This window comes from Lethenteron reissneri, chromosome 32 (genome assembly GCF_015708825.2).
Source record: "Lethenteron reissneri isolate LAM-NWPU_2019-01 chromosome 32, ASM1570882v1, whole genome shotgun sequence".
NCBI lineage: Eukaryota > Metazoa > Chordata > Hyperoartia > Petromyzontiformes > Petromyzontidae > Lethenteron > Lethenteron reissneri.
Window position 1 is genome coordinate 11132485 of NC_083810.1, and position 23509 is coordinate 11155993.

Below are 23509 nucleotides of genomic sequence, written 5' to 3' on the forward strand. Positions count from 1 at the left end.
ACACCTTTTTTACAAGGAGCCATGTTTGCATAGACCACAATACCTGCAGCCATAATGCAAAAAAAACAACCCATGTGAGACTAGGCTCTAAGGAAAGCTGTCTCGGGTGTGGACTAATCAACTTCAAGGACAGTGCATATATTATCAGAGTTATGTTTTTTGTTTGCATTATGACTGCAGGTATTGTGGTCTATGCAAACATGACTCCTTGTAAAAAAGGTGTCAGTTTTGTTGCCAGATAGAAGGGTAAAAAATAATAATCATATTTTTTACTGGCAAATGAGGTTCCAATGGTGTAAACGGTCAACGTGTCGTCTAATAATTCGTTTTTTTTTAATTCCGTGAACCACGCGTCATTCTTTCGTTCTTTATTTCTTTCTGGCAGTGGATACTGAACCTGAAACGTGAACGCCGACGCAAGCGAATCGAGCGTGCGATGAACATCTACCAGACGTCGGGAGGTGTACGCGTGGAATTACCGAGCAACATAGCCGCGATCAAATCGCGCCTTTTAAAACGATCCCACGTGTCGCGCGAGAAAATTTTATTTTAAATGTGTAAGGCCTGGAAAGATAGGTTATTTTTAAAACACCATGCCACGTGTCAATATACACCGCTGACACGTTGTTATTGAGGTCATCGATGCTCACGAGCTCCACGTGTGCACAGAGCCCTTGGGGGAATATCGGCACCGACTCGGGGCAGAAAGAAAAAATCAAACAAAGGAAGAAACCACAACGTTTGTATCCAGGAGGACCGAGCCGTAAGCTCCCTGCCAAGCAAGGGTCAAGCACTCACGTCAACTGCAATGCTGCCGGAATGAGTCTGCAGCTCTGCGGCTGTGATAGGAACCAACAAAACTCCTCGCGCAATTCTCCGGTAAAAGCCGTGGTCATTCTTGCGAACTGGCTCGAGCTATGATGTGGCACTGGCTCCATGCATCGTACTGCTCTAGGCTGATTTTTAAAGGGTTCACTTTAATACTCATAGTTTTTTTCGGTAAAGTCACGTAGGTAAAAAATGAAATTAAAATTAATAAAAGTAATAATAGAAATAAAATAATAAAAATCACGACGTTTCGGAGGCAACACAAGTCTCCGTCATCAGGTGAGGCTCACTTGATACAGCAAATCTGGCTGTGACGGTCCCACCTGATGACGGAGACTTGTGTTGCCTCTGAAACGTCGTGATTTTTATTATTTTATTTCTATTATTACTTTTATTAATTTTAATGTCATTTTTTACCTAGGTGACTTTACCGAAAAAACTAAGAGTATGAATCATTGCAGTCACGAAAGCTTTAAATCTAAAGGTTCACTTTAACTCAAAAGGAAAGGGTTCAGCCCTGCAATTGCCTGCGTATACCACCGCTTGCGGGAGGGTCTCCACGACAAGGGGCTTTAGAGAGCTTCTCTAGGTGGAGGTATCCACAATCTCTATTCACCACACGTGACCGGTTGATTGACTAATTGTGGTTGTGTCCATGTGATGCTGCTGTTTCCACTGCGCGCTGGTTGAGATTGTCCCGGCGACCTCTGGGTTGCAAGTCCAGCGCGCTTACTATTTTACGCCGGCCTCTGTTTGTCTAAGCGCCATGAATTTACAAAGGTTTTTTTTTTAAAGATCATAATGCAGCAGTAGGTGGTAGCGTTCTTTTCTTCTTTTATTTCATACTTATCTATTTTTTTAAAGCGATGACGCACTATCAAAGGGCCTGAGGGATACACAAGCACCCGCCACTACTCTCCTTCCTACTGCCTCTCTGCTTTATTCACAAAGCCCCCAACAGTGCTCCAATTATTGAGCATAAAATCTAGGGCTAAAAATAGGAGCGGAATGAATGATGCCCCATAAAATAAACAGTGCCGCCCTGCTTGCTTCTCTGTTTAATAACGCCGAGACATAACCGGTGCCCTTTTGTGTGCGTGCGTGCTTACATTTTGTGCGCGTTTTTTTTTATCCTTCCTCCAAAAGCCAAAAAACAAACCATCCGAAAGGGTGAACCCAAATGTAAGCGGTTCATCACTGGTATGAATGCTGCAGCATTGCCAAGGTAAATATTTGAAGAGCGTGCGACAAAGTTGTTTATAGCTGTGCTTTCATTTCTCACATTTCTGCTTTTTGTTGCGGTAAATATTGGTGTCAATTGTGACCTTAACCTGTTCTGAGTAGGTGGGGCGAACCCTTTCAGGTTTTCTCTATGACAAATTTATATATATTTATTTTACTGTCCCAGTAAAAGCTAAATAGTTCAACTGAATTCCAAGCAGTGAAATTAGTGATTCAAACGGACCTGATTTTGTTCTATGCGGCTCTTTAATAATGAATTTAAAGGGTAGGCGTTATTATGAGAACATTAAATCACATCTCATTCATAAATTATGCCTCCAAAATTACAAGTAATGCAAACAACGGGACAGAGCTACACTTTGTCATTTACATCAATATAATTAATCTCCGCCGTAAATCAAAGCACAACAAAAACACATCATTCAATGACCTTGGTGAGAATATTTCATGGACTGCAAAGGTTTGTATGACTCTTGCTTCGACAAGGTAGCCTGCAAGTAGGCGGTAGTGCATCAAGCACATTGCTGGCGTATTTCTGCAGACTTTTCTTTTCCTTGCGACACTATCGCACAACAACAAAACTAGTGTTTGTATTCCAGATTTGAAGCTTTCGTGACTGCAAGGATTCATACTCTTAGTTCTTTCGGTAAAGTCACCATGTAGGTAAAAAATGAAATTAAAATTAATAAAAAATAAAAACAATAAAATCACGACGTTTCGGAGGCAACACAAGCTTCCGTCTTCAGGTGAAACTTGATACAGCTTTTTGCTGTGACAGTTTCACCTGAAGACGGAAGCTTGTGTTGCCTCCGAAACGTCGTGATTTTATTGTTTTTATTTTTTAATAAATTTAATTTCATTTTTTACCTCGTGTTTGCATTTGGACTGCTTGTGTTGTGGTTATTGCAAACATAATGCCTTGTATAAAGGTGTCAGTTTTTGTACCAGTTGAAAGGGTAAAAACCTATTACTATATTTTGGCACTGGTAAAGGTCCAACACCAATGGAGACTAGGCTCTAAGAAAATCTGTCTCGGGTGTGGACCAATCAACTTCAAGGACAGTGCATATCATTATCATTATCAGAGTTGTTTCTTTTTGTTTGCATTTTGACTGCTTGTGTTGTAGTTATTGCAAATATGATGTCTTGTATAAAGGTGTCAGTTTTTGTGCCAGTTGAAAGGGTAAAAACCTATCACTAAAACTAATCGGGTCGGTATTCGTTGAACATCCCAAGCAGGTGGCCTCTTCAAACAGAGTCTACAGACTCAGCGGAGGCTTTGCTGCCTAAAGTGACTGCTCTATTATAACTGTGTGTTTGGACTTAAGCAGTGCTCTGTTGGCACGCTTCAAATATGTAAAGCTCCCGTAAGCCTTGAACCAACCCACTATATTGTGGGATTGTAACAGTGAACAATTGATCCATTGGTAAAAAAAAGCTATTCTTATGCTCACGATCCACGCATTGAATTGTGCATGTACAAAACCAATCACATGCTCCGTATGCAGATCATGCACAAATGATGCTAAATTTAAACACCGAAAAAATGGCAATGTTAATGAGATGCTAAGAAGGAGAGAGCGAAAAACATTCTGGAATCACGTCACAACCCGGAATGAATTGTGACAATTCATCGAATCTCTGTGGGGGGGGAGGGCGGGGTGGTCTGGGGTGAATGACCACACGCTTAGCACACGGCAAGACGCGACCATTGGCCATGTACGCCATGCGATCCGCATTATGGTAAGGTAAGCCGCACTCAAAAACTTGTGCCCCGTGTCAATAAAGTTGGGCAAAGACTCACCACATCGCGCATTTTCAGATGCACTCCTGCAGCTGCCGTCTGGAATGCTCTTCCTGGCGATATTGGGAACACAATGGAGAAATGCAACTTTCAAATCATCTGGATTGAAAATTCATTTCTTAAGAACCGATTTTGTCTTTTAGTTTGTTGTCCTTCCCCGCACCTCCGATTAGCATGGTTGGCTACGTACGGTGCGAAAGAAGCTGGGTGACCGGAACCACGCTCGGCCGCCTTTGTCTCCCCAGTGCTGATGTTATATACAGCACACGTAGCACCAGGTACTCATTCATGGGTGAGTGGACAGAGGGGACGCCCCACGGCCGGTTGAAACATTCTCCACTCTTTTCGTGAGCCGGAATCGAACTCTCGGGTCGCTACCCCACGACACTAACGCGCGGTCATACACACGCACCGGGGAGCGGGGGGGGGGGGGAAAGAATGGGTCTTACAAGCGGGATCGTACCGTGCGTGTACATGGCCACGTCGTGGTGCGATTGCTTACACTGGCTGAGAGCGTCGGCTTGACACGTGGCTCAAAGTGTCCGGACTCTCCTGCCCAGTGAGGGGTGGTAGGGAGCGGAGTGCTTGTCTTGCACCGTGCCTGCTGACGGTGGTCATAAGCCCAGGGTTCGGCAAACCAACATAAGAAGAAGATACAATTTTTTTGTAGAATTCGGTAAAAAAATAAACCTAAAATATTTCAAGGGTCGCAATGCATGTGTGGTGGTTACGAGACGGTGGTGGGTCCTCAATAAATAATGTCACCAAGCAGTTCTTAGAGAGCCAGCTTGACGACCCCCGCCCAGAGTAAACTGGACCTCCATGGTGAACTGGACGTCCATGGTGAACTAGACCTCCATGGTGAATTGGACATCCATGGTGAACTGGACGTCCATGGTGAACTAGACCTTCATGGTGAATTAAACATCCATGGTGAACTAGACCTTCATGGTGAACTAGACATCCATGGTGAACTGGACATCCATGGTGAACTGGACGTCCATGGTAAACTGGACATCCATGGTGAACTAGACCTCCATGGTAAACTGGACATCCATGGTGAACTGGACCTCCATGGTGAACTGGACATCCATGGTGAACTAAACCTCCATGGTGAACTAGACCTCCATGGTGAACTGGACATCCATGGTGAACTGGACATCCATGGTGAACTGGACGTCCATGGTGAACTGGACATCCATGGTGAACTAGACCTTCATGGTGAACTGGACGTCCATGGTGAACTGGACGTCCATGGTGAACTCGACTTCTATGGCCAGGGGTTGGCAACCAAAAAAACAACAAGAGACATTTTATGGTCGAATATCAAGAGTTGCACTGCAGTCTTTAAAGAGCCTCACGCGGCTCTGGAGACACAGGCTGACGACCCTCTGTTCTCGCCCATTTGGAGGGTGGAGGGCTGTTATCATGAATACAATTTGGGCTGGCCCCGCTGTCAATTTATGAACTCCGAGTGAGATGACCAAAGAGATAGAGGCAGGAGATAAGAGATGCAGTGAGATAACAGACACTTAGACACGAATACGCCGTAGACATGCAATGAGATGAGACAATCGAGATGCAGACAAGTTAGGGAGAAGAGGGGATTAACTGCCTTTACGTGTTATTTAGCTTGCTATGTTCATTAGGGTTTGACTTTGACGCAGCCTATTTATGTTTTGATCAATCCGGGGCCCGTTGAGCTGCTTGGGCAGCCAAATGCTTTTTTATTAAATCCGTTATATTAAGTTCGCGCGCTTGCGTGCTTGCGTGCTTGCTTGCTTGCGTGCTTGCTTGCTTGCTTACGACCGTGCAAATCTTTCGGTCGTTTTTTAGCCCACTTCCCGTGATCCAATCGAGCTGACATTTTGCACACAGACTCGTTGTGCGAGACAATGAATGTTCGTGAATTTTTTTTTTAATTTTACACTGTTTAGGGAAAACAAATTAAATATTTAATTACCAATTGCTTAATACTGGCAGACAATCGTCTGACCCATAGGTGGCAGCCATCTCAAGCCAGAGGTCGAGAGGACTCTAGCCGCCACGCATATAAAGGATTTAGAGTGAAAAACTTTGTTTTTACGGGTTAATTTTTTTGCTCGTGCTGTTGTATGCCTTAGCGCCACCACTGCACACGCGTAGCTATAGGCCCCGCGAAAGTATTGCAACAAACACGAAGGAAATTACACGTGTGGTGGGCACGTTGCCCGCCGCCCCCAAACCCACATCCAGTTTTGAGCACAGCAAGCATTCGTGGAGAACCTTCATTTGTTATTATTGGCCAGCAGCCAGCTGCCCTGTTTATGGGGACAGTCTATAATGGCCAGCGTTTGATTTATCCTTAAATATCCCGCCTCCTCAATCCTGACAGTGGTGCGGCGGGGGGGGGGGGTAAAGGTTGGTGGATATTATACCCATTGTTTTTTTCGTTAAAGTCACGTATGCAGAAATAAAATAAAATTTCAATGAATAAAATAAAATTAAAATTAAATCACGACGTTTCGAACGCAACACAAGCGCTCATCATCATTGGTGGGTATTTTCTGGGGCGCAAACCCCGTAACAGCCCCAGCTGAAATGGAATCCCTGCTAATGGCACACTTTGAGGATGCACGCGGACCGTGGCGTGCTCGTGAACAGACAGACAACACTCGGCACTTTAACCACAGGTGTGAAAAGCGTCACGCGAAGGCAAGACGGCATCAGTCGGTGGTCATTATGATCACAATTATGCGCGTCCTCCCCATTGAATGGAACGATACCGGGAACACAGCGTTCCCTTGTATTAGCATTCTGAGAATGTGGCCCTGACTCATTACCAATAGGACAAATGGCTTCATAAATGACCCCGAGGGAGCCCACGTTGCATATAAACCATATTATACGAGGGTTTCATTCCATATCGGGTGATCGAGGCGACCTCAAAGTGATTGTGAACAGTTCCATGATACGAAGCAATAGCTTTCAGATTTGTTATCGCACCTTCCCCCCAGGCACTCGGTTCATTATCCCGTAAATGCGACTCGTGGAGCCGCTGCGAAGAAACACAAAGTGCTTGCCGCCCTCTCCTCTCACGGCATCTCCCTCTCGTTTCTGTCTGCGATTGGCAGATGAAGTGGCTAAAGTGGGGGAAAAAATGTCATCTTCTTCTTATTATTATCATTATTCGGAAACATCGAGCTGTGACGGTCCCACCTGATGACGGAGACTTGTGTTGCCTTCGAAACGTCGTGATTTTTTTAATGAAAATTTTTACCTACGTGACTTTACCGAAAGAACCAAGAGTATGAATCCTTGCAGTCACGAAAGCTTCAAATCTAGAAACATTAGTGAAGCACAGACTGCGATGAGCGAATGATAAAAGTCGTCAATAGTCTCTGGTCTCGTCGTCGTCGTCGTTGTTGTACTTGTACGTCATCGCTCTTCGTTTTTACCGGAAAGAGAATATTTTACCCACGGTGCAATGTTGAGCACATCAGACTTGCAGTCAAGAGGTTGCTGGGTTCAACTCTTCCTTCCAGCACGCAGTGAACATGACAGCGCAGGTCTGATTTGAAAAACCCCATCTCTTTAAAGCGGCCTTCCCTCTTTAGTTGGGTTGGTTGGCCCGGTTCTGTTTTTGTTTCCTGCTTTTCATGCATTGCGCATTGGAATGCTCGGATGGAATGCGCGGTATACATAGGAATTATTATTTTTTTACCAGAAGTTTCTTAAATCATCCCGCCGCTGCTCACCCACCAGTATCCTGTTTATGGGTAAAACCGCAGACGGTCGATGGGTCGCGTACGGTGGTGGTAAAGCGTTCGTACTAACATCTCAAACAAGACGGTCTGGCCATATTCTTGGGTTTTTTCGGTAAAGTCACGTAGGTAAAAAATTAAAATTAAAATAAAATAAAAATCACGACGTTTCGGAGGCAACACAAGCCTCGGTCTTCAGGTGGAACCGTCACAGCACGCTCGCTGTATCTTTATCATTTACTCCGAAACGTCGTGATTTTTATTTAATTTAAATTTTTTACCTACGTGACTTTACCGAAAAAAACCCAAGAATATGAATCCTTGCAGTCACGAAAGCTTCAAATCTACAGTCTGGTCAGTTTGGGACTTGACTTAAAGTTTTCGCGCCTGCAGGAACTCATAAACAAAAACTACTGTTTGTTGTGTTTTGTTTTTTCTTATTTTCTTTGAACTCATCTAGGTGACTTTACCGAAAGACCAAAGAATAGAAATTTGGTCAATTTGGTCAAAACAACCTTAACGGGGGGGGGGGGGGGGGGGGCACACCCACCAGAGCTTTCTCTGGGGGAGACCATTCAGCCAGCAGTGGCATGAGCAAGTAATTGCGTGGGTGCTCCTTTAACTTCTTACCGTTGTATCCGACGATGTACGAGTCCCAGACGCTGACGTGCCCGGAAGCCGCGTAAAGGCATGCTTCCTGTTTTGATAGACTCTGCTCTTTGCAAAACATCGGTGTTGCAATTCAGATCAGTGACCGCCGCGACGTGCAATAAATAAATGAGCGACCACAATTTGGTGTTAAAGTCAGTGGGACCTTGTTATTGTTGGTATGAATAACGGCCAAGCAAACTGCACAGCTTTTTGGTTTTGGATTAATTAAATGTAACCACATCTCGCCCGGACCCTTGCTGAATTTGAAATTTTTAAAATGATCACGCACCTGCAATTAAAATAAATCAGAGGAAATTCCCGAGGGGCGTGAAAGGTGAATTCGAAGGCTAAACTGCACAAATGTTTGCTCTCATAGTGTGAAGAGGAATCTCCATATGAATATTGTGAAAGCTTGAGAAATGCTTTGAGGAGCTGTTTTTCTTTATTTCTTTTAAATAAGAATGTCAGGTGTCCTTGGGGGTGTCTGCTCGAATTTAACCGTCCAATAATTGGAATCAAAATCAATGTGTGCGGTCGATTTTTTTCTTTCTTATATATATATTAATATTATATATATTATATCAATATATATATTACATTTAAATCTCGATTTAAAGCTTTCGTGACTGCAGGGATTCATCTTCTTGGTTCTTTCGGTAAAGTCACCATCGCAATCATTGAAGACTTGGTTCATCAAGGACTGAATGCTGGGGTACCCCCCCTGGTGAGACACTGCTTAACCAATACATACTTCACCTGGAATGGAACCTTCTACAAGCAAATTGAGGGCACCCCAATGGGCTCTCCCCTATCTCCTGTTGTAGCCAACATCTTCATGGAGAAATTTGAGACGGACGCCATCCAGACTGCCACTCTACGCCCGACCTTATGGAAGAGGTACGTAGACGACACTTTTGTCATCTGGCCACATGGCCGGCCTGCTCTAGACCAATTTCTCGACCACATCAATTCCATACACCCAGCCATCAGATTCACCATGGAAGTCGAAAATGATGGCAAGCTACCCTTTTTGGATGTCCTAATCAAAAGGAGACCTGATGGTTCAATGAGCCACTCTGTCTACAGGAAAGCCACCCACACGGATGCTTATCTAAAACCGGATTCCCACCACCATCCATCCCAGAAGAATTCCCTCATCAAGACTCTATATCATAGAGCCCAATGCATCTCCGACCATGAACACATTTCCAGTGAACTCAAACACGTACGCCAAGCTCTTAAGGCTAATGGTTACTCCGACTACACAATCCGCAAAGCCATCACTCCAACCATCAAGAAGGATCCTGTTGAGGAGCCTTTCAAGACAATCACCTTACCCTACATTGCTGGGGTCACAAAAAAGATCTCCAAAATCCTGATTAAACACAAGATCCAGGTCCGATTCAACACAGTACATAAAATCCGTGATCTGGTCCCGTCTGTAAAAGATGTGGTTCCAGACATACAGTACCCTGGCGTCTACAAACTAAGTTGCCTCTGTGGTAGCAGTTACATTGGAGAAACCAAACGACATGTCTCGGACCGCATCCGTGAACATAAGGCAGACCTGAAACACGGTAGGACAAACACCTCAGCCGTGGCAGATCACTGTTACAATTCAGTGGGCTCACATGACATTGACTTCTCCAAGACAGAGGTTCTCTGCAAGCCATCTGGCTATCATGAGAGATTCGTTCATGAGGCGATCCACATATACAAACACAGAGACAATTTCAACCGAGAAGATGGATTCTGGCTTAGCAATCATTGGAAGGACGTAATAAACCATTTCAGATCTTAACTGATTGTGTTCACGTTTACGGTGACTTTCAGACCACGTTCCACTCACTGGCATGGTGCAGTGTGCAGAGTAATGTATGGTGTCGTAATTGTACAGTAAACATATAGCAGTATGATACACATTAGGGTGGGTAGAATAATACATAGTGTTATATTAAAATGGATAAGGCAGCAACTGCAGCAGCAGCAGCAAGTGCAGCAGCAGCAGCAAGTGCAGCAGCAGCAGCAAGTGCAGCAGCAGCAGCAAGTGCAGCAGCAGCAGCAAGTGCAGCAGCAGCAACTGCAGCAGCAGCAGCAACTGCAGCAGCAGCAGAAACTGCAGCAGCAGCAGCAACTGCTGCAGCAGCAGTAACTGCAGCTCCCTTTGATGCTGTTAATCCTGCATAATGCACATGCATATGCAGTACTAATCACATTCCTGCATTTCCCATAAATATGCTAAATTCCTTTTGATATGCAAATTCCTTTGTCAATGCGCCCAGCTTATATATATGCTCCAAGCTCGTGTGCTGTTTCATTCAGACTCTGTCGCCTCGACGGACTTGGTTTTCACCTGAGGGCGGCTGCTTGCGTTGTGGCCGAAACGTCGTGAGAATTGTTTTATTATGTTTTATTTTTATTATTTTATTACTTCCCTTCTACATTTAAATCGTTTAATTCGAACATTGTCTTTAATATTTATCGAGGGATAGAAATCTATAAAGTACAACAGTAACAGACGTATTCATTCCTTGTTTAACTCACCACATCTCTGCAGTGCACATAGTAATCATCAGCAGAAATCAGCCATCATCTATCTACTGTTGGATGAAGGCCTACCCAAGCTGTCGCCAGTACCGTTGTAACGGGTTCCGGAGACATTTGTAGAGGTAACTTCTTTATTACAATCCAACACTCCAACTCTCTAACTCTCCAACTCTCCAACACTCCTGATACTCTGTTACAGCCTAGGTACACAGCCTAGGTACACAGCCTAGATACTCTACTCTGGCTACGCTCTGGAACTCGCCCTCACAAGATCGTAGAGTCGGGAGTTCCAGAGTCCCACCACTCGCTCTCACAACATCCCAGGGTCTTCAGATGGCTGGTCGTGGGTCTTGGGTCTTGAGTTACAACTCGCCTAGATCGTCCAGGGAGCTCCCCTTTTATGCCCAGTCCAACGAGGGGTGGGGCCATGTGCGCCACCAGACATCCCACAGAGCACACACAGCCCCCCCCCCCGTTGGCGGCGCCAAGAGGCTTAAAAGCGCCTGGGAACCCAACGCCTGGCGCCCAGAGGATTAAGCGTCTGGCCCTCCCAGGGTCCCAAAGCCCCCAGCAGCCCCTCCCTTCTTATGTCACTACACCGTAACCCACCTGGCTCCTGCACGTGATCTGAGCTCATGTTGCCCCGTGCCTGCAGATGGCACTTTCTCAATAATAGACATGTCGAAATGCCAATAAGCCGAGCTACATTTGGGTATCGTCTCGGACGATCTCAGTTTAAATGCCCGTCTGCTGAGAATTGAAGGCGTTTCATTTCGTCTCACATATAAAAGGCCCTGGGTATGAATACAGGTCCAGTAAGACATTCATATTTCATGGGAAACATTAAAATGTGTGCATTTTTTGGTCCCAACTTAGTTTGGCCTGAAGCATAAAATAGCTGAGTATGTTTTATCTGAAAAAAGAAACCCACTTTTTTTCACTACAACTTTATTGCTTTGGCAACTGGAGAGCTTAACGGACGGCATATTTGCAACCGGGCTCTTTCCATACGGTCCGTGGTGTTTCTTTCATGGTCAAAAAGAGACAATCCGATTAGCTGAGAGGTCTGGGTTCTCGGCATAACGTATAATTTCATTTTGTATGCAGTGGAGTGGTGGTAGCTAAGCCTGATCGAGTCTGTAATGCTGATGTTATGAGTGGCCACCACACACAGATTTAGGCTGCTGCGGAACTACACGTTGGACAGAAGAGGGCAGTGCCAAAAAAAATCAATGTACTTCTATGCTCCCATATTAATAATAGAGAAGACAGACAAAGATCCCCCGGATAGACTGCACAGACTTTAGGGCCAAGTGCTGTTAGCGAGGACCTATGAAGGCCGGAACGGCACACGAAGGGGCGGTTAGCCAGGACCACGCCCGGCTGCCTTTGTCTCCCTAGTGGCGATGCTTACACACCGCGCCAGGTACTCATTTGAGACTGAGTCGACCTAGGGGATGCCAAGGACCGGTTCAGATAATCGTCACCGGTGTCGGTCGTGAGCGGAAATCGAACTCGGGTCGCCGGGTTTGTAGCGCAGCGCGCTAACCGCTACACCACCCGTAGTAATACTAACGATGATACATCTTTATTGCATAAAGCACCTTCCTTGATGTCTCATAGCTGCGCGCTTTCACCAACCCGCGCCTACCGGCGACGGTGTGTCAACGGGTGGGAGGGGGGGGACGACCTCCATCCAGCAGCAGTGTGCGCGCGTTAAAGACGACGGCAGATATTCTCTGCGAAACGAATCTCGCAACGCGGCTGGCACGAGGGGAAGGCATTCGTGAAACCCACGGGGCGCGTGCAAGAACTGCACAATAAGGGCAACGCGCGTGGCCCTTTATTGTCGGGGTGCAACGGGGGGTCTCTTCATCAGTGCAGTGGGGAATTAAACAGCAATAAAGTCGATGCGGCTAGAGGACCCCCCCCCCCTTCCCACCATCCTATGCGCTGCGAAGTGCCTCCGACTGTGCCATTCTGCGGCGTGTTTCACCCTCCACAATGTATTGACGTTATTTGCGGTGTACGAACCAAGTCACCGGCTCCACCTGCAGTGTCAACGCAGTGCAGATCGTTTGTAAAAATGCTGCCTCGTGTGCGTTTTCTTGGCAAAGAACGGGGAGGAATGGGCTCATTAATGCGCGCGTGGAAGCTAAACCCCGTGGATGAATGCCCCGGGTTTTTATAATGAAGCGTGCGCCCACGAAACGCGTTATCTGGCCGCGCGACGATAAGCGCATAGCACGAGCGAAACTCGGAGGGGGACCGTAGTGTCCACCGACATAGCCTGCCCGCCTTGAACGATCTGCCCCGCCGCCTTTCTTCGTAAGGATTATATATGAATGTAAAGATCTCCCGCCCCCCTTGTGATTTTATGAATGGTTATGATTCAGGGCCGCGGTTTCATTCATCGACCTGCACTGATCAGGGCGGTGAAGCATGGTCTAATCAAATAATCTCCACGTGCGATTTGATGGATTGAGAGAGATTGCTGCTTGCCCTGGCTTGAAGAAATAAATATAGTTTTTAATGTGAAAATCTCCTCTCATTGCACACTAAACATTCAAAGAAATGTTTTGATTCAAAGAGTGTGTGATTCTTTTTTATACATTGTTGTGAATGTGGCTGGCTCTGGTGCCTGTAGAGGCCTTTCAAGTCCATACCATAAAAGGCAAGAACAATAATACAACGAATATTACACAGCTTATTCGATGCACGCATCATGATCTCAAGAAATGGATGTTCATCGAAGGATTGTTACAATCCGAGCCAAGGAATGCAACGCCGCCTCGGCGAGCACATCCAATGTGGAGACCGAGCGATGAAATCAGTTAATGCGCAGATGCTGGCTGGATTATTGCATGGCAGATTTATGAGAGGTGGATGGCGGCTGGGTAAGGCACTGATCCAGCAAGTGCGGGGACCATGTCTAATGGTGATGCTTACAGATAGAACAGGCATCTTAGACTGAAACATAAAAAGACTGAAAGATGACTGTTGTTTCTGTTAAAACGAATTATCTGGGGGTGATGCTGCGTTGGCGGCAGTGCACAAGTACAAATCACAAAAAAAAAAACACAATTGTCAATTTCACTCTCTTAAAGGGAAATATATATATACAAAATGTAATAGGTAACGTTTTAGGCAATGGCCCTTCTTCATAGCACATAATGCGATGTATGTGCTATAAAGAAGGGCCATTATTTTCAAATGCGTTCAGTTTGTTTTTATTGTTTCTGTGTGTGTGTCCTTGTGTGCGTGTGTGTCCTTGTGTGCGTGTGTGTCTGTGTGCTCAGTGGGGAGTGGTGAGTGTCTGTGTGCTCAGTGGGGAGTGGTGAGTAGCATTTGGCGCGATGCGCTACGAACCTGGCGACCCGAGTTCGATTCCCGCTCACGGCCAACACCCAGTGACGATTATCTGAACCGTTCCTGGGCCTCCCCTAGATCGACTCAGCCTCAAATGAGTACCTGGTGCGGTGTGTAAACATCGCCACGAGGGAGACCTTGTTTAATATGCTGGCCACCAAACCCCCTCGGGTGCTCGCTAACAGCACTTGCCCCAACAGTCTGCCGATGTCTATACGGGGACACTGTGTCTCTGTGCTCAGCTAAGGATAAATGTCTGCCTCTGTTGGGAGAGACGCCATACATCTTTGTTGCACCTTCTTGGTTCTTTCGGTAAAGTCACGTAGAAGGGAAATAATAAATAATAAAATAAAACATAATAAGACAATGTAATAAATAATTATTTTATGATGTATAAAGTCACGTAGGAGGGAAATAATAAAATAATAAAAAGAAAGCACAATACAATAATTGTTTTATTACATAAAACATAATAAAATAAATATTTTATCATATTATAATATAATATTTTTTATTATTTTATTATTTCCCTTCTACGTGACTTTACCGAAAGAGCCAAGAAGATGAATCCCTGCAGTCACGAAAGCTTTAAATCGAAATCTTTGTTGCATATTGGCTGGCAGGGCGTCGGCCGCCATTGGAGCGGGCACGCGAGGCACGCACCATCGCCGCCATTTTTCATCGTCCGCCGCGTGACTGCGAGACGCGACTTTGCATTGCACTGAGATGCCTCGCGCGGTCAACACTCGTTTGCCGATGTGTCCATGCAATTGAGGACGGAATTCCGTAATTATAATAACAATGCGGTTTTTTTTATCATCCAGGGGCTGGTATACTCATGGGATAGTGGTTGTCGTATTGGTTATACTGGCTCAAGCTTCAAGTTTATTCTGTTATACCGTGCGAGAGAAGTCATTGAGATCTGGGTAGCCTCGTTTTGCACGATACAACTCGGGTCACCAAATGGGGAGAAAACAAGGCAAAAAAAAGCGATGTTTATAAACAATGAGGCGAATATAAATCAGAGTAAAAACAACCATGCTGCAGGAGATACTTTTAAATCCCGCATATACACGAATCGACATTACATAGATACAATTAAATTTCGATTTAAAGCTTTCGTGACTGCAGCGATTCATATTCTTGGTTCTTTCGGTAAAGTCACGTAAGAATCAAGAATATAGATACAATTGTTTTTCCATAAGTTGACTTGGACAATAGCTTTGGACAGATAGATGCATTATTTTTTATTTCAGCAGCAAGGGCCCAATAGTAGGGCAGCTCTATTTCACGGGCCCTTCATTTTCTCAGGTGAGCTTCCAATGAGCCTCACGGCTTGTTGACAGGAGGGTCCTGCATTGTGTCCTTTTGGACAATTTCATTTCACGATGAGGGTTTGTCGCACCGAGGAGGAAACAAAAGAACCCGGAGAAAAACCCCTCACAAATCAGGGGTGGGTGGGTGGGGGGTGACTATTTAGCGCTCGCATTTACAAGCCACACCTGGCACCTCCACGCCCACAACACCTGCCAAGCGAACAGTGGTCACCCATTAAAATACTTACGAAGCCCAAAGCTGCATGCCTTCTGAGCACGTTCAGGGTGATTTGGCCATCAGATATTTGGAGTGAGTATTGGAGCTTTTATGGATGGACGAATTGCCGCCGTTTCCTGTTTTTGAACAAATTAACGGTGCATATATAAAGGCATAAAACCCTCTCACAAGGATTAAAGCATTGGAAGAATACCCAGCAATCCTGCATTAACGATGAAGTAATGTTGCAAGACATAATCCTCCTAAACTCCTCGTCCAGAGTGAGTTTACAATCATCAGGTATGTGCCTGAAGTTTGTCAGTTGAATGGAAAAGATCGGCAGACATGGAAACACGGATTGTGGAGAGGCTTTGGGTGCTGGTGTTTTGAAGGTTCTGGCTTAGCATGTTTATGCAGATGCTCAGGCGTGTTTAGCATCATAACATTTGTACAATGGTATAAATATTACACAAGTCTAGACATTCTAAAATACAATGTGACTTGCATTTGCTTTGTAGATAACACATTTTGAAAGGCGTGAGATGGAGTGACATGAAAAATGATAAATATATATCTCTCAGCCCAGCATTCTCGAGTGCCTGATGTGCTGGTATAAAATAATAAGCGACACAGTTGAAGGACGTACTTTGATATATATATATTTATTTGGGTCAATAATACATAAAAGCATGGAACATAAAGGCTGGAGTATAAAAGTGAAACAGTTTTCTAAAAGCAGATCTATACAACTGAAAGGTGATCATAATAGGATGAGCTCACACACTGTTGAGTCAACATTGTATTCAACTTGAATGTTATATTTCCAGCAGACTATCTCAAACATAAGTAGTGCTATTTGAATTGTATTGTATAATAAGGGCGTTTTGCATTGAGATATTGTTGTTCAACTTAATTTTCAAATTAACGTGATTTTATTTCTCTCGCATGCAATCGCCAAACGCTCTGGCAGAAACCAAGAAGATTGTTATACTGGTAGGAACCTCCTGGTTCCACCAGCCCACAGGGGATTATTGTGTCCGTCCGTCCGTAGTGCATCCAAAAATGGGAGGGGTGGGGCTGGGTGGAGAGGGGAAGGTGGGGAGAGGCTGGGTGGGGAGGGAGGGGCTGGGTGGGGAGGGAGGGGCTGGGTGGGGAGGGGGAGGGTGGGGAGGGCTGGGGTGGGGAGGGGGGTGTGGGGAGGGGGGGGAGGGGGGGGGAGGGGGGCTGGTGGGGAGGGTGGGGGGGGGTGGGGGGGGGGGGGTGGGGAGGGTGGGGAGGGGCTGGTCACCCCGTGGTGCCCTTTTAAAACTCAACGTTTAACCTACTCACGCCGGCTTGTGCCCGCCCTCACAGTCGGGCATATTTGCGGAATACACCACGCCGCCGTTGACCCTGCAGGCCATTGACTGAGCAACCCAACGTTCTTACCAGCTCCCTCCGCAGCAGGAATGTGTTTTTTTTCACGCGATTTTGACCCAAACACGTTGTGAGAATGCCCTGTGTGGTGAGCCGACAATAACCAAACATCATAGGCATAATTCAACTGGCGTAAAAAATAAAAACGGTTTGGGAGCGACTTATTTTCAATACGTCGTCTCTAGCATTCAAAGTGCCCCCATACAAATATGGAGACCACAGTTGGATTTATGAAGCAATTAAATGCGTGGGTATTGCCAAAAAAAAAAACACCCAGGCAATTGAAAAGATGAATTACGGACGTGGGTAGTGCTGCAACATTCTTCCGTTCCAGACAGGTGTCCCTGCTAATCCCGTTTATCCCAGTTACCGCCTCCCGTAATTTACAGCCAATTTTAAATTGCCAGAGTGGTGCAGTGACTACTCACGCAGCGCACTCAGAACGCGGTGACCTGAGTCCGCAAGTGATATATAAACCTCTCTCTCTCCCCCCCACCCCATCACCAATCTGCACTGACCACTTGCCGAGGAACCGCTGCAGGAACTCCAGCAACTTGAGAAGCTCGCAGCGCGTGGAGAAAAAAAAAAAAACGTCGATCGCCGTGCCCAACAACAACAACACGCAAGCGGCACAACCCAAAGACACATCAGACTTTTGACTTTTTATAAGTTTATTCACCAGCGGCAAATTGCCCTGGAATTTTGCAATATTCAAGCCTTTATGGCGACACCAAAAAACCACAGCTCACCATCCCACCGCCGCCCCGCGACGCGCAACGCCGGCACCGCAATCCCCACGCACCGGCCGCGCAACAGCGTCCGACGCGCTGTGTCATTTCGAGCTTTGCCACCTATTTTCTTGGCAGGCCCCCCCCCCCCCGCTTATTCCACACTTCCTCCCCTGATGGTTCGAGGTCACAGTCATCGGTAACATCACCACCGCTAGACAACGAGGCCCGTGCACCGCGCGAGCCACACCGCCACGTGCACATTCCTCCGCGTCATGTGTGCCACACCGCTGCGCACGCAACTACCACCCCGCGAGATACCCGCGACACGTGTGTCACACCACCACGTGCACCACACCATCACGCGGACCCTACTGCGACGCGCACGTCACGCCGCAGGTACGCGTGCCACACCGCCCTGCGCCACACCGCCGCGCGCGCGCCACATCATCAGACCGCCACATCAGAGGGCGACGTTCAGCACGGGGGAGTGAAATGACAGAGGGCTATGAATTACACGGAAGCGGGGCCCGCTCCTTAACCTCATTCCATTAAAGCTCCACCACTTCTCTGTTGCCTATTCCCTTCCTCTGCCCTCCCCTCTTCCCCCTCCACTTCTTTCCTCCCCTCGCTGATCCGAACCCCTCCCGCACCCCGGATCGTGGTCACCCATTGCGCATCCCCTGCCATCTAAATCACTTCCTTGTGTTTTTTTTACCACGTTTTAAATGTATGTTAAGCGCCTTCATCAAAGGTGCTCTATAAATATCATAGAAAATAAGACATTATCCATCGAGTACCGCCAGCAGGCCCAGTAGACTATGGTGTCACGTATGTTAACCACTCGCAAAACCCAATCTCATATTTCATCTCACATTGTATGTACGCTGAACTTCTTTCACACCGTACGTGGCCAACCACGCTACCTATCTCCTCCACGGTAAATATATTTAGTTTTGCCACCTTTGATTATGCATTTGGGTAACCTTTTCTTCATGTACATGGGTGGATAGCATGACAATCCAGCAAGTGTCGGGGTAAGATAAAACAATAAATATATCAAAGCATTTTCACAAACTGTTGTAATTTGTCTCACACAATCATGTTTGTTTTCAACGATGATGTTAGTTTTCACCTCGTAACTTAATAGCCACAAGATTGAAACAGTATTCATACATTTATCCACATCGTAAATACAATTATTTCAATATTTCACATAATTAAAGAGGTTACAAGTTATGTATAAATGCAGCATGTCATAAATGAAGTACTTTACTGACGTTTTAAAAGGAACTTAGAACCCCAGTGTCCGTATTTAGTGCCGGGGGAATTTGTCGCCCCAAATAGGCGTATACAGCAGAAACGTTGCCAAATATAGTCACATTTATTGTGAAACTACATATACTGCTAGATGTAGTCGTTAAAATTTCGCCAACGCTCAAATCACCGTAAACGTGCTCGATTTTGTCACATATTTGAAAGCTACGCGGGGATAAAGCCCGTTTAATTCTTGGGTGAGAAACTCCAGGTAAAGTCACGTGTCGTATGGCTTGGCTTCGAGATGGCCAGGAGATGACAGCACCGCTCTCGGTCCTTGGATCTGCCAGCGTAGAACTTTGAGTGTCACCCTCGTGTGTGTGTGTGTGTGGGCATTCTCGTGAATTATCACTGTGATTTACTCGAGCAATCACATCAAGCTGGCATCGTGAGCTCGCGTTGTTGCCTTTTTACATCCTTACGTAATGCATTCGATTAGTGTCTCTGTGTCGTTGCGTATCCAAACTTGACTGTTATACGATTTAAAATTGGAAGAACTAGTCAGGAGGGATTAACGCTCGTGCCGTTCATTCTTCGTTTTTAGGATCCTTCCCACCACTGATTATAATTATTGGACCGTTCATCGAGTGACGTTATCCAGCAGATGTCACATCAAATGTAAAGGTGTACTCTGCCGTACGTTTCGGTTGTTGAATAAACACCACTGTCGCCAACAACGCAGCCGCGAGCACCCACCCCTCTAGCCTGTGCCGTATTATCCCAGTAGCAAAAGTAGCTGCATATGTAGTAGCTACTACATATGTAGTACATATGTAGTAGCTACTACATATGTAGTAGCTACTAAATATGCTACGGGCCCCGCACTTTCAAGGGGCCCGCGCTAAATCCTTTCAAGCTATAAATTCCGGTTCCGTGATTCTGCACTTGCTCTATTACTATAGTACTATACTGCCTTCAACTTTTATGAACGACTGGGCGTTTAAGGTTATCGATTTGTCGCATTATCTGGCTGTATGGCAAATGAAAAAATACAATTACTTTACTATGCAAGTTAAAAATGTGTGTTTTAATATTTACGTTGTTTTTTATTTTTATTTAGGGCCCCTTTATAGCATATGCTACAGGCCCCACACTAGCTTAATCCGGCACTGGCTCTAGCCACGATATGTTAAACACATGTTCACTTTTCAGTCATTGGGGCTTCACCCCTACTGCAGCTTTATTCCTGAAATGACCCCATACGTTGTATGGATTTTTCAGCGTCAATAGGACTCATCCAATTTGCGACGTGGGTCTGGTAGAGGTGACCACATTCCTTGAAGCGTGAGTGCTTTTCGGGCTCGCGAAAGGCTCACATTGCACGTGATTACGCTGCCAAGGACCATCGCAAGGGAATGACGAGAAGTGGATTCCCTGCGATTAAATTGCCCCGCTGATTGCTTCTTTGGCGAGCGATTCTGCAAAGCGAGGATGAACGCACTCCACAAAGTGGCTTAATGGGTGCTCGCAAGTGGAATCACATTTTTTGCCTTTTTCAGTCTTTCAAAAAGTAATTATATGCATTATAGAGCGGGTTTTTTTGGGGTTAGATCGAGTAAGGTTTGTCACGTAAACTAAACATGCCAGTAGTAACTAATTGGCACGCTTTGTTTACGTGATAAACCTTACTAATTGTCTGTGTCGGGTGGTGGCGGGTTTAACGACACATTCATATTTACGCGATCTAACCCAAAAAAAACTCTATTATGGATAATATTGGTCGCGAAAGCCTACGTGCTAAACAGTCATTCTACGTACTGTGTGTGATGGTGCATTGTTTTCTTTATTATTGAATATTTTACGTGCAGAAGTTGCTATGGCAGGGGAAGTGTGCAGCATGCTGAAGTTTTGATTCTCGGCCCTGTCTAACGTCAGTGGCAAGTGATGTCCCAAGTGATCCCACTTCAACAACCCACACTGACAAGCGTGGTGAAATATTTGCATTCAAATGTTTACAACAATTTTTTTAAATTTAATTTTACCAGGTAAGGCCCAGTGAGCGATATCGCTATTTTTCAGAAGTGACCTGTCCATAATTGATAGCTCAACAAAGTGGCTTATCATGGGGAAATTTATATCAGCAGCCAAATAGTCTTAAACGCATGTTGATTTTAAATGTGGAGGGAAAACCCGAAGGACCTGGAGAAAAATCCATGGGGAGGGAGACACACACAAACTCCAAATATACAGGCATCAGGGTCGGATTCGAACTCACGATCTCCTGATTACCAGGCGAGGTAGTTAACATCTCGCCACCACGGCGCGCCTATATGGTCAAACTACTCCCATGACCATTATGGCATGGGAAAGACCGTCACCCAGCAATGGACTGACAAAGGGCTGCACGTAAATTGCTATGGCCTAATTGGCCTATATATATACTACTACTATGAATTGCTCATGTTATTTTACTGAATTAAATATACTCAGCCCTAGGTGGAGATCATTGCATTTTGAAACAAACAAAAAAATAACATGTGAATTGTTAATGTTTCTCAATTATGCAATTACCATGACGAACACAAGGCAGCACTCAGTTAATTAAGAGTCAGGCTCTTAAGAAAACAAATGATGCTGCATTAAACAATAACTTCCTTCCCGGTTAACAATTAGTTTAATATAAATTTTGATTTAAAGCTTTCGTGACTGCAGGGATTCATCTTCTTGGTTCTTTCGGTAAAGTCACGTAGAAGGGAAATAATAAAATAATAAAAATAAAACATGATAAAATAATTCTCACGACAGTTTCGGCCACAACGCGCAAGCAGCCGTCCTCAGGTGAAGAACAGGTCCCACGACGTTTCGGCCACAGCGCAAGCAGCCGTCATCAGGTGAACAGGACCTGTTCTTCACCTGAGGACGGCTGCTTGCGTTGTGGCCGAAACGTCGTGAGAATTATTTTATTATGTTTTATTTTTATTAGTTTAATATAAACGAAGGCCCCGCTTTTGACTCAGTCTGCTAGAAGTCATGATCAGACAAGGGTGATACGGATGGCGCCCCAATAATGGAATTAATTGTGCAGAAGAGGCTGTGCTGGCCGCATGGCAAGCGCACTCGAAACAGGATTTACAGCGAACATCTGGATGTCTTCTGACCTGTGACTACATTTAGCTTTGTAAGTGAATCTGGTTAGCTGGCCATTAACCTCCGTTCACTGCAAAAGGTTAATCTGATTCCCAGGCATGCATCACACCGTCCCAATGAGCTCATGCCCTACAACTGGCAGAAAGCACGCAGCTCCCTGACTGCTGTTTGTGTCCGCTAATGTGATTTAAATTGATACGTTGGCGTGAGCCTGCGGTGGTGCAGCGGTTAACGCGCTGCGCTATGAAACCCGGCGACCTGAGTTTTGATTCCCGCTCACGGCCAACACCAGTGACGATTGTTTGAACCGGTCCTGGACCTCTCCTAGGTCGGCTCAGCTTCAAATGACTACCTAGTGTGTAGACATCGCCACTAGGGAGACAAATGTGGTTGGGTGTGTTGCTGGTCACCCACCCCTTCGTGTACCGTTCCAGCCTTCATAGGCGCTGCTAGCAGCACTTGCCCCAACAGTCTATTAAAGGCTACACGGGAGGTCTTTGTCTTTGTTTTCTACACTGCCTTGTGAGCTCCGGGCGAAATATGGTTTAGAAGTGTAAATTATTATAATGAGGATAAATGCAAACCTCTGTCTGCGGTGTTAAGAGCTGGGTTGCTTAAGGAACACGTATATTTGTATCACAATGTGTTTCTGGGTTGTTACCGTTTGTCAGTTGGCATGGTGGCCGACAATTTGCCCCGTTTGCCGGGAGCTTCATCAATTCATATCCTGGCTTGAGAAGCTCCAGGTGAACGGAGCCAAAACACATCAGAGGGCACTTTAATGATTAAACATTACTTCAGAGAGTATTATTTTAATATTGTATCATCGGCATTTGAAACGATGGATTTTACCAAATTTAAAGCAAACGCTTCGCGAGATTACATTTTTTATGGTTAATTATAATTTTAAATGTTGGTATTTCAAGTGAAAGAAATGTGAAAGAGCAATTTTCATCCGCATGAAATCTCAGCAGATTTGCAGCATATGCTATCTTAATTACCCAAAACACTTCCCTTAAGGTTCTTACCATTTAATTCAAACGTATCCAGATTGCCAATTCAATCAATTGAACGTAGAACAACAGGGAAGGACCTTCTACAGCCTTGGAGTAATCAATGCAAAAACCACCTCTACATAGAGAGCGCTCCTCAGAGAACAAGGTATAGCGGGAAGAAAATACAATCTAGCCAAGTGCAAATTACGAGGTAGGTAACAGCATCGTAGCTTTAAGAAAGAGTCTGTG